The sequence below is a fragment of the Culex quinquefasciatus genome, chromosome 3 (assembly GCF_015732765.1).
Source record: "Culex quinquefasciatus strain JHB chromosome 3, VPISU_Cqui_1.0_pri_paternal, whole genome shotgun sequence".
Lineage (NCBI taxonomy): Eukaryota > Metazoa > Arthropoda > Insecta > Diptera > Culicidae > Culex > Culex quinquefasciatus.
The window spans coordinates 158,329,180-158,339,005 of NC_051863.1; positions in this window are offsets into that span (position 1 = coordinate 158,329,180).

The following is a 9,826-nucleotide window of genomic DNA, read 5'->3' on the forward strand; positions in this document are numbered from 1 at the left end:
TTTTTTGAGCCAAATTATTTTTTTTAATAACTCTTGAAAAATTCAATGAAACATTAAAACATATTGATTCATTCATATATTATTTCCAAAACTTCATCTTTTCGCGATTTAATAAAACAGATCACTTGAACCAATTTGCTTTGATTATTGATCAATTTAATTTCAACTTATAGATTTGTATAAGTTTTAAGGGTTTGCTAAACTTTGCATTGGTACCAAATATGGCGCTAAAGTCACGAATTTTATAAACAAAACTATTTTTTGAAGATCGAAAATAATGTTAAATAAAATAAAACATTTTTTGGTAAGACGTAAAATTTTGATTAAAGATTTTTTTTTATAAAGTGTACTGTACTGAGGTTATTAGAGTTTTAATTTTTTTTTCAGAAACATTTTTTTTCTTCAATTAAAACAATTTATGAAAAAGACCTAATGCAAAATCAGTTTCGAAAAGCAGAGAAAATTTCATTCATTTTTCCATTTAAGTTTTTTTGCAATTCCGTCGTGAAACTACTTACTTTTCCTGTCATTCTTGAACGACGAAATAGCCTACTTTTCTGTACCAAAAATAACAGAATCGAATAGCAACACTTTTCAAAATAAATGCTGAAAAGTTCTACTATTCAGCACTCAAATGGGTGCTGAAAAGTTGAACTTTTCAGCACTTGTTTCGAGAAGTAACACTTCTCAACATTTTTTTTGATTTAAACGATTTTTTGACAAAATACATGAAAATTTGTCATAAAATTTCACTCAGTGTGTGTTTTTTGTAATTGCAAAAAATGTTGTATGGAACTCGTTGCAAAACTTGATGTTTTCAGCACTCTTCGTATTTATCCAACTCGGTGAACCTCGTTGGGTAAATGTACGACTCGTGCTGAAAAAATCCTCTTTTTTCTACTTGTTGCATAAACTACTATTTTTGCTCTCAATGCTAATTGTTGAGAAAACACTTTTTGAATTTTAGTTTAAGTAGAAAAAAATGCGTCACCAAATTTTGCATTTTGTTCTGAAATTCTTGGAAACAATTGTTTAAAATTTAATGAACATGAGATCCTTCATTTCAAATTTTTACAATTATTTTGTTGCAATTCCGTATGAAACTACTTACTTTTCCTGTCATTATCGGGCCTACTTTGTTATACCAAAAATAGCAGAATTGAAAATTTATACCATTTAATACCAGTGCTGAAAAGTTAAACTTTTCGAGAAGTAAAATTTTTCAATATTTTTTTTTGAACGGAAATAGTAGATTATGCAACAAGTTGCAAAAAGAGGATTTTTTCAGCACGAGTCGTACATTTATCCAACGAGGTTCACCGAGTTGGATAAATACGAAGAGTGCTGAAAAAATCAAGTTTTGCAACGAGTTCCATACAACATTTTTTGCAATTCCAAAAAACACACACTGAGTGAAATTTAATGTCAAATTTTCATGTATTTTGTCAATAAATCGTTTAAATAAAAAAATGTTGAAAAGTGTTACTTTTCGAAACAAGTGCTGAAAAGTTCAACTTTTCAGCACCCATTTGAGTGCTGAAAAGTAGAACTTTTCAGCATTTATTTTGAAAAGTGTTGCTATTCGATTCTGTTATTTTTGGTACAGAAAAGTAGGCTATTTCGTCGTTCAAGAATGACAGGAAAAGTAAGTAGTTTCACGACGGAATTGCAAAAAAATATTTATGGAAACCTTACTTTGATCGTTTCAAATATTTTTCAAATTCATGTCCCTTAATGAAGTCGAGAATGGCCCCTAGGAGGGGGCAAAAAATGTAAAAAAAAAATGTTTAGTTAAATCATGTTCTTTAAGCAAACATAAAATTGAATTTGGAATAAACGCGTTAAAATCTGTTAGAAGGTTGAATTTAGCTTAATTTTTTTAAATAAATGGAAAATTTTGTTTTCTGATGTGATGTTTTTTCAATATAAAGTAATAAAATAATAATTTAGAATTTTACAAACAACGTCTTAAATTAAGCTGGTAAAAATATATTTATATTAAAAACGACAAAAGCAAAGTCCATGTAATACGTAACATTATCAACATTTGATTGCTAAAAATATCCGTATTGAAATGCATGATCACAGTTATTTATTTTTTTAAATTTATTTTATTCCATATTTGATGAATGGCCTAAAAGCCAGTTATTGGAAGATTAAAAAACCCCGATTTAATATCACCAGAGGTGAAATAGAGACTAAATGATGAAACTCCGACAAATAAATTGGTGCAATTCAGAAACATAATGATACCACTCAATGAGAATTTGACCTAAAGCTTCGAACCATTTTAGGCTAAACCTCGAATGCATTTTTTTTTTCAATTTCAGGGGTACATAATGAGCCTCAATACAATTATATTGAATTGAGAAAAAAACATATTGGATTGACATTACTAGGAAAAAGGTGCAGGTGGTTATGTTCTACATGACCAATATGACAAAGAACTTTGTACAAAACTCCTAAAAAATATTCTATTTTATTTTAAATTTTTAAAACATTGCCTATGTATTTAATCCTAAATAATTTATTCCTATAAAATGTTTTCAATCTTTGGCACCTCTGTGGAAATAAATTGCCAAAACAAGTATGGTTCGGAAAATGTCCAATCAAAATGGTAATTTTCATGTCCAGTATCAAAAACCATGAATTTTGGTACCCATATTGCCCCAAGTCGAATAGTTCGATTAATGTCCCCCCGGTAGAACCTTCCCGAGGGCAATTGCCACTCCGGGTGTGGCCAATCCGGTCAAAATGGTCATTTTCATTACCAGTTTCAAAAATCATGAATTTTGATACCCATATTGCCCCAAGTCGTATGGTACGATTAATGTCCCCCCGGTAGAACCTTCCCGAGGGCACTGGCCACTCCGGGTGTGGCCAATCCAGTCAAAATGCCCATTTCCATTACCAGTTTAAAAAACCATGAATTTTGATACCCATATTGTCCCAAGTCGTATGGTTCGATAAATGTCCCCCCGGTAGAACCTTCCCCAGGGCCATGGCCACTCCGGGTGTGGCCAATATCCTACCAGTTTGGTCCCAACCCCATTGCCTTGAATCATTCTGGTTTCCGTGTGACCGTTCTAACAATGTTCTTTAGAACAGAATTCCTCCCAAGTTGGTGCACAACCTGTGTCTTTCAATGTGTGTATGTGTGTGTGTGAGCAATAAAATTACCACCGTCGATCCGTCTCTGACGGATTTTCAGTCAAAACTAAATCGTTCAGAGGCTATCTGTTAGCTTAAATAGTCCGCATGAAATGTGGCAACATGGTGCAAATTTTGCCTCGTCTCCTGCTTTCTTGGAACTGTCACGCGAGAATGTTGCACCATTGTTGCCACATTTCATGCGGACTATTTAAGCTAACAGATAGCCTCTGAACGATTTAGTTTTGACTGAAAATCCGTCAGAGACGGATCGACGGTGGTAATTTTATTGCTCACACACACACATACACACATTGAAAGACACAGGTTGTGCACCAACTTGGGAGGAATTCTGTTCTAAAGAACATTGTTAGAACGGTCACACGGAAACCAGAATGATTCAAGGCAATGGGGTTGGGACCAAACTGGTAGGATATTGGCCACACCCGGAGTGGCCATGGCCCTGAGGGAAGGTTCTACCGGGGGGACATTTATCGAACCATACGACTTGGGACAATATGGGTATCAAAATTCATGGTTTTTGATACTGGTGATTAAAATGGCCATTTTGACAGGATTGGCCACACCCGGAGTGGCCATGGCCCTGAGGGAAGGTTCTACCGGGGGACATTTCGATGCCAACATTTCAAAAAGCATCATGTACAAACCATGCGTTTTGAAAAAAACGCATTTGAATGTTGAGCATCCATTTTCAATTACCATTTTTATATAAAAGCAAAATAAGATGTTCTAATGATAACAAACGATGAAAAACATTGCTTTTGTTGATACTTGATCATCCATATTCAATAAAACATTATTTCCGTAATTTTATTTGAGAAAAACAAACATAACTTCTTTTGAAATCACCAACGTCGATATCACCCTGCTGTCACTGAGGGGGGCGCTTTGTTATGATTCGTTTTTCTTCGCCGAATGTACATGGCGCTTTTTTCATGTTGCTTTTTTTTCGTCACGAGGTTTATGTAGTCTTTTGTTTGACAGGTTGACAGGGCTATATAAACAGAGACTGCTGATGGCAGAGATTTTGTTTATGTTACTTTATTTAAAATCATGATTAAACAGACTTTACTGAAGTAACTTTTGCTCATTTTTGGTGGAGAGGTAGCTTATTAGAAGTACTTTCAGAATATACAATAACCCAGAAAGTGTCAAAATGTACATGATGTCTTTTGAAATGTTACCGTCGATTTATCGAACCATACGACTTAGGGCAATATGGGTATCAAAATTCATGGTTTTTGATACTGGTGATGAAAATGGCCATTTTGACAAGATTGGCCACACCTGGAGTGGCCATTGCACAGTGTTCGGAATGGCAAAATTAAGTGGAATAAATTGATAACTCCTTTATTTGACGTCCTAGCCAAATGGTGTCTTCGGAAGAGTTGTTGTACTTGATAAGGGCTATCTTTTAAAGTTATTGACATACAGGGTGACGACCTTCCAGGGTGTCAACCAAAAACTAACTTTCTTGGATGACGTTGTAGGGCTTTGGTGTCTTCGGCAAAGTTGTAGAGGAGAAAATTTCATGAAAGTTTGTCGAAGGCACCAAATTTGTTGCTCTTAATTTACTCGAGATATACGCTATTTTTGCAAAAATGGTCCAAAAAAAGCACTTTTTTGGTGATAACTCAAAATGTTAGCATTTCAGCGGCCTACTACGTTCTGAAGAGTTGTTTATGACATAAAATTACACATCTTTGCCGAAGACAGCAAAATGTTTTGAGCCTTTATTGAAGAGTTATAACCATTTTTATGTGATTTTGAGCCTATTTTCAAGTTGCTATGTTTTCAAAATGGCGCATTTTGGCGCAAAACCGCACGATGCACCTGAAAGTACACACTTTCAACTACATTTCCTGAAAATATCTCCGTGTCTATCCGTGTCTATTTTTAGATATCTCGATTTAAATTTGACGGTTTTTAATCAATCTATTTATAAATTTTAATCGAAATCATATTGAATACGAGTTGAAAATGGGTGAATTGAAGGGAAAATTGATCAATCTTTATGGAAAATACTTTGTCTATAAAAAAATACGACAACCTTTCTAAACTGACCAAATATAAAAGGAAATATTTAATTTTAAATACAAACAATTATTTAAAATTTTTATTTACATTTTTTTTTTGGGCTAAACATGTTTTTATTCATAATTTTAGAATGTGTGTCATAATTTTAAGCATAAACAATGTATTTTCCATAAAAATCGATCAATTTACCGATTATTACCACGTTTTCAATAAGATTCCGCTTTAAAATATAAATAAATTGATTAAAAACCGTCAAATTCAATTCGAGATATCTAAAAATAGACACGGATAGACACGGAGATATTTTCAGGGAATGTAGTTGAAAGTGTGTACTTTCAGGTGCATTGTTCGGTTTTGCGCCAAATTGCGCAACTTGAAAATAGGCTCAAAATCACATAAAAATGGTTATAACTCTTCAATAAAGGCTCAAAACATATTGCTGTCTTCGGCAAAGATGTGTAATTTTATGTCATAAACAACTCTTCAGAACATAGTAGGCCGCTGAAATGCTAACATTTTGAGTTATCACCAAAAAAGTGCTTTTTTGGACCATTTTTGCAAAAATGGCGTATATCTCGAATAGATTAAGAGCTACAAATTTGGTGCCTTCGACAAACTTTCATGAAATTTTCTCCTCTACAACTTTGCCGAAGACACCAAAGCCCTACAATGTCATCCAAGAAAGTTAGTTTTTGGTTGACACCCTGGAAGGTCGTCACCCTGTATGTCAATAACTTTAAAAGATAGCCCTTATCAAGTACAACAACTCTTCCGAAGACACCATTTGGCTAGGACATCAAATAAAGGAGTTAACAATTTATTCCACTTAATTTTGCCATTCCGAACACTGTGCATTGCCCCAAATCATTCTGGTCCGGTGACCGTCCTTACAATCTTCATAAGAACAGAATTCCTCCCAATTTAGTGCACAAACTGTGTCTTTCAATGTGTGCGTGTGTGTGTGAGAGCAATAAAATTACCACCGTGGATCCGCTTTTGTCGAAACCTCGTAAGGCACTGAATTTCTCTGAGGCTATCTGTTAGCTTAAATAGTTCGCATGAAATGTTGCAACAGTGGTGCAACATTCTCGCGTGACAGTTCCACGTAAACAGGAGAGGAGGCAAAATTTGCACCATGTTGCCACATTTCATGCGAACTATTTAAGCTAACAGATAGCCTCAGAAAAATTCAGTGCCTTACGAGGTTTCGACAAAAGCGGATCCACGGTGGTAATTTTATTGCTCTCACACACACACGCACACATTGAAAGACACAGTTTGTGCACTAAATTGGGAGGAATTCTGTTCTTATGATTGGGGCAATGGGCTTGGGACCACATGTATAGGATATTGGCCACACCCGGAGTGGCCAGTGCCCTGGGGAAGGTTCTACCGGGGGGACATTAATCGAACCATACGACTTGGGGCAATATGGGTATCAAAATTCATGGTTTTTTAAACTTGTAATGAAAATGGCCATTTGACTGGATTGGCCACACCCGAGTGCCCTCGGGAAGGTTCTACCGGGGGGACATTATTCGAACCATACGACTTGGGGCAATATGGGAATCCAAATTCATGGTTTTTGAAACTGGTAATGAAAATGACAATTTTGACCGGATTGGCCACACCCGTAGTGGCCAAACCATGAATTTTGATACCCATATTGCCCTAAGTCGTATGGTTCGATTTATGTCCCCCCGGTAGAACCTTCCCGAGGGCACTGGCCACTCCGGGTGTGGCCAATCCAGTCAAAATGGCCATTTTCATTACCAGTTTCAAAAACCATGAATTTTGATACCCATATTGCCCAAATTTGTATGGTTCCGTAAATGTCCTCCCGTTAGAACCTTCCTCAGGGCAATGGCCACTCCGGGTGTGGCCAATCCTGCCAAAATGGCCATTTTCATCACCAGTATCAAAAACCATGAATTTTGATACGCATATTGCCCCAAGACGTATGGTTCCGTAAATGTCCTCCCGGTAGAACCTTCCCTCAGGGCAATGGCCACTCCGGGTGTGGCCAATCCTGCCAAAATGGAATTTTTCATTACCAGTATCAAAAACCATGAATTTTGATACCCATATTGGCCCAAGTCGTATGGTACGATTAATGTCCCCCCGGTAGAACCTTCCCGAGGGCACTGGCCACTCCGGGTGTGGCCAATCCAGTCAAAATGCCCATTTTCATTACCAGTATCAAAAACCATGAATTTTGATACCTATATTGCCCCAAGTCGTATGGTTCGATTAATGTCCCCCCGGTAGAACCTTCCCGAGGGCACTGGCCACTCCGGGTGTGGCCAATCCTGCCAAAATGGCCATTTTCATTACCAGTATCAAAAACCATGAATTTTGATACCCATATTGCCCAAATTTGTATGGTTCCGTAAATGTCCTCCCGGTAGAACCTTCCCTCAGGGCACTGGCCGCTCCGGGTGTGGCCAATTCTGCCAAAATGGCCATTTTCATCACCAGTATCAAAAACCATGAATTTTGATACCCATATTGCCCAAATTTGTATGGTTCCGTAAATGTCCTCCCGGTAGAACCTTCCCTCAGGGCAATGGCCACTCCGGGTGTGGCCAATCCTGCCAAAATGGTCATTTTCATTACCAGTATCAAAAACCATGAATTTTGATACCCATATTGCCCAAATTTGTATGGTTCCGTAAATGTCCTCCCGGTAGAACCTTCCCTCAGGGCACTGGCCGCTCCGGGTGTGGCCAATTCTGCCAAAATGGCCATTTTCATCACCAGTATCAAAAACCATGAATTTTGATACCCATATTGCCCAAATTTGTATGGTTCCGTAAATGTCCTCCCGGTAGAACCTTCCCTCAGGGCAATGGTCACTCCGGGTGTGGCCAATCCTGCTAAAATGGTCATTTTCATTACCAGTATCAAAAACCATGAATTTTGATACCCATATTGCCCAAATTTGTATGGTTCCGTAAATGTCCTCCCGGTAGAACCTTCCCTCAGGGCACTGGCCGCTCCGGGTGTGGCCAATTCTGCCAAAATGGCCATTTTCATCACCAGTATCAAAAACCATGAATTTTGATACCCATATTGCCCAAATTTGTATGGTTCCGTAAATGTCCTCCCGGTAGAACCTTCCCTCAGGGCAATGGCCACTCCGGGTGTGGCCAATCCTGCCAAAATGGTCATTTTCATAACCAGTATCAAAAACCATGAATTTTGATACCCATATTGCCCAAATTTGTATGGTTCCGTAAATGTCCTCCCGGTAGAACCTTCCCTCAGGGCACTGGCCGCTCCGGGTGTGGCCAATTCTGCCAAAATGGCCATTTTCATCACCAGTATCAAAAACCATGAATTTTGATACCCATATTGCCCAAATTTGTATGGTTCCGTAAATGTCCTCCCGGTAGAACCTTCCCTCAGGGCACTGGCCGCTCCGGGTGTGGCCAATTCTGCCAAAATGGCCATTTTCATCACCAGTATCAAAAACCATGAATTTTGATACCCATATTGCCCAAATTTGTATGGTTCCGTAAATGTCCTCCCGGTAGAACCTTCCCTCAGGGCAATGGTCACTCCGGGTGTGGCCAATCCTGCCAAAATGGTCATTTTCATAACCAGTATCAAAAACCATGAATTTTGATACCCATATTGCCCAAATTTGTATGGTTCCGTAAATGTCCTCCCGGTAGAACCTTCCCTCAGGGCACTGGCCACTCCGGGTGTGGCCGATATCCTACCAAATTGTTCCCAATAATTTTGGTATTCCGGTGACCGTTCTGGCTACCGTCAATAACTTCTTGGACCTCCTCTCAAGTTCGTGCACCACCTGCGTGTGTGTGTGTTTGAGCAATAAAATTCCCAACGTAAGGCCCGTCTTTGATGAAAGTCTGATGGACACTAAATCCTCCAGAGGCTAACTTTTAGCTTAAATAGTTTTCACGGCATCTATGCAACAGAAACAGAATGTCACGCCGAGGGCTTGCGACGGTAACGCTACATTTTCGAAAAATTTTGCATTGACACCGCAGATAGAGCTTTAAGACAAAGTCCTTTGTCAAAAAGGGTACTCAGTCTTTAATGTAAGTCTATGATTAACTTAAAAAATATGTATCGATATTGCTCTTTGTCGATCTGTTATGAGAAGCCAGAAAGAACACTTTCACGCGCAGCGTAAAACGCGCAAGCGTAAATGTGCTGGCGTTTATGTTTCAACTTGACGACTTGTCGATCTTTTGATCAAGACAGGGCTAAGAGTTTTGAATTTGATGTTCAATATATGATTCTGCATAAAACTAATAATTTAATAGGAAAAAATAGGGTTAAAATAAGACGTAAAGCTATTATATGGCTATATCAGGCCTGTGATACTGACGGAGCTTGCTGAAGCCGCCACCAAATGTTTGGTGGCGCTGTTTCGGGAATAACATTTCAGAGGGTCACATATCAAAATATAATAAATCTTATTTTTTTTTTTTTAAATCCTGTAGCTGCTCAAATAAACCAAAAATGCCGCCAACAACAATATATGTTTAGCATCAGGTCTCAGGCAAAGCTTCCCAGCAGATGTATTTTTCAAATCCTCTGAAATGTCTTCCACAAATTCTTATTTGGCCAATCAACTTACAGATCA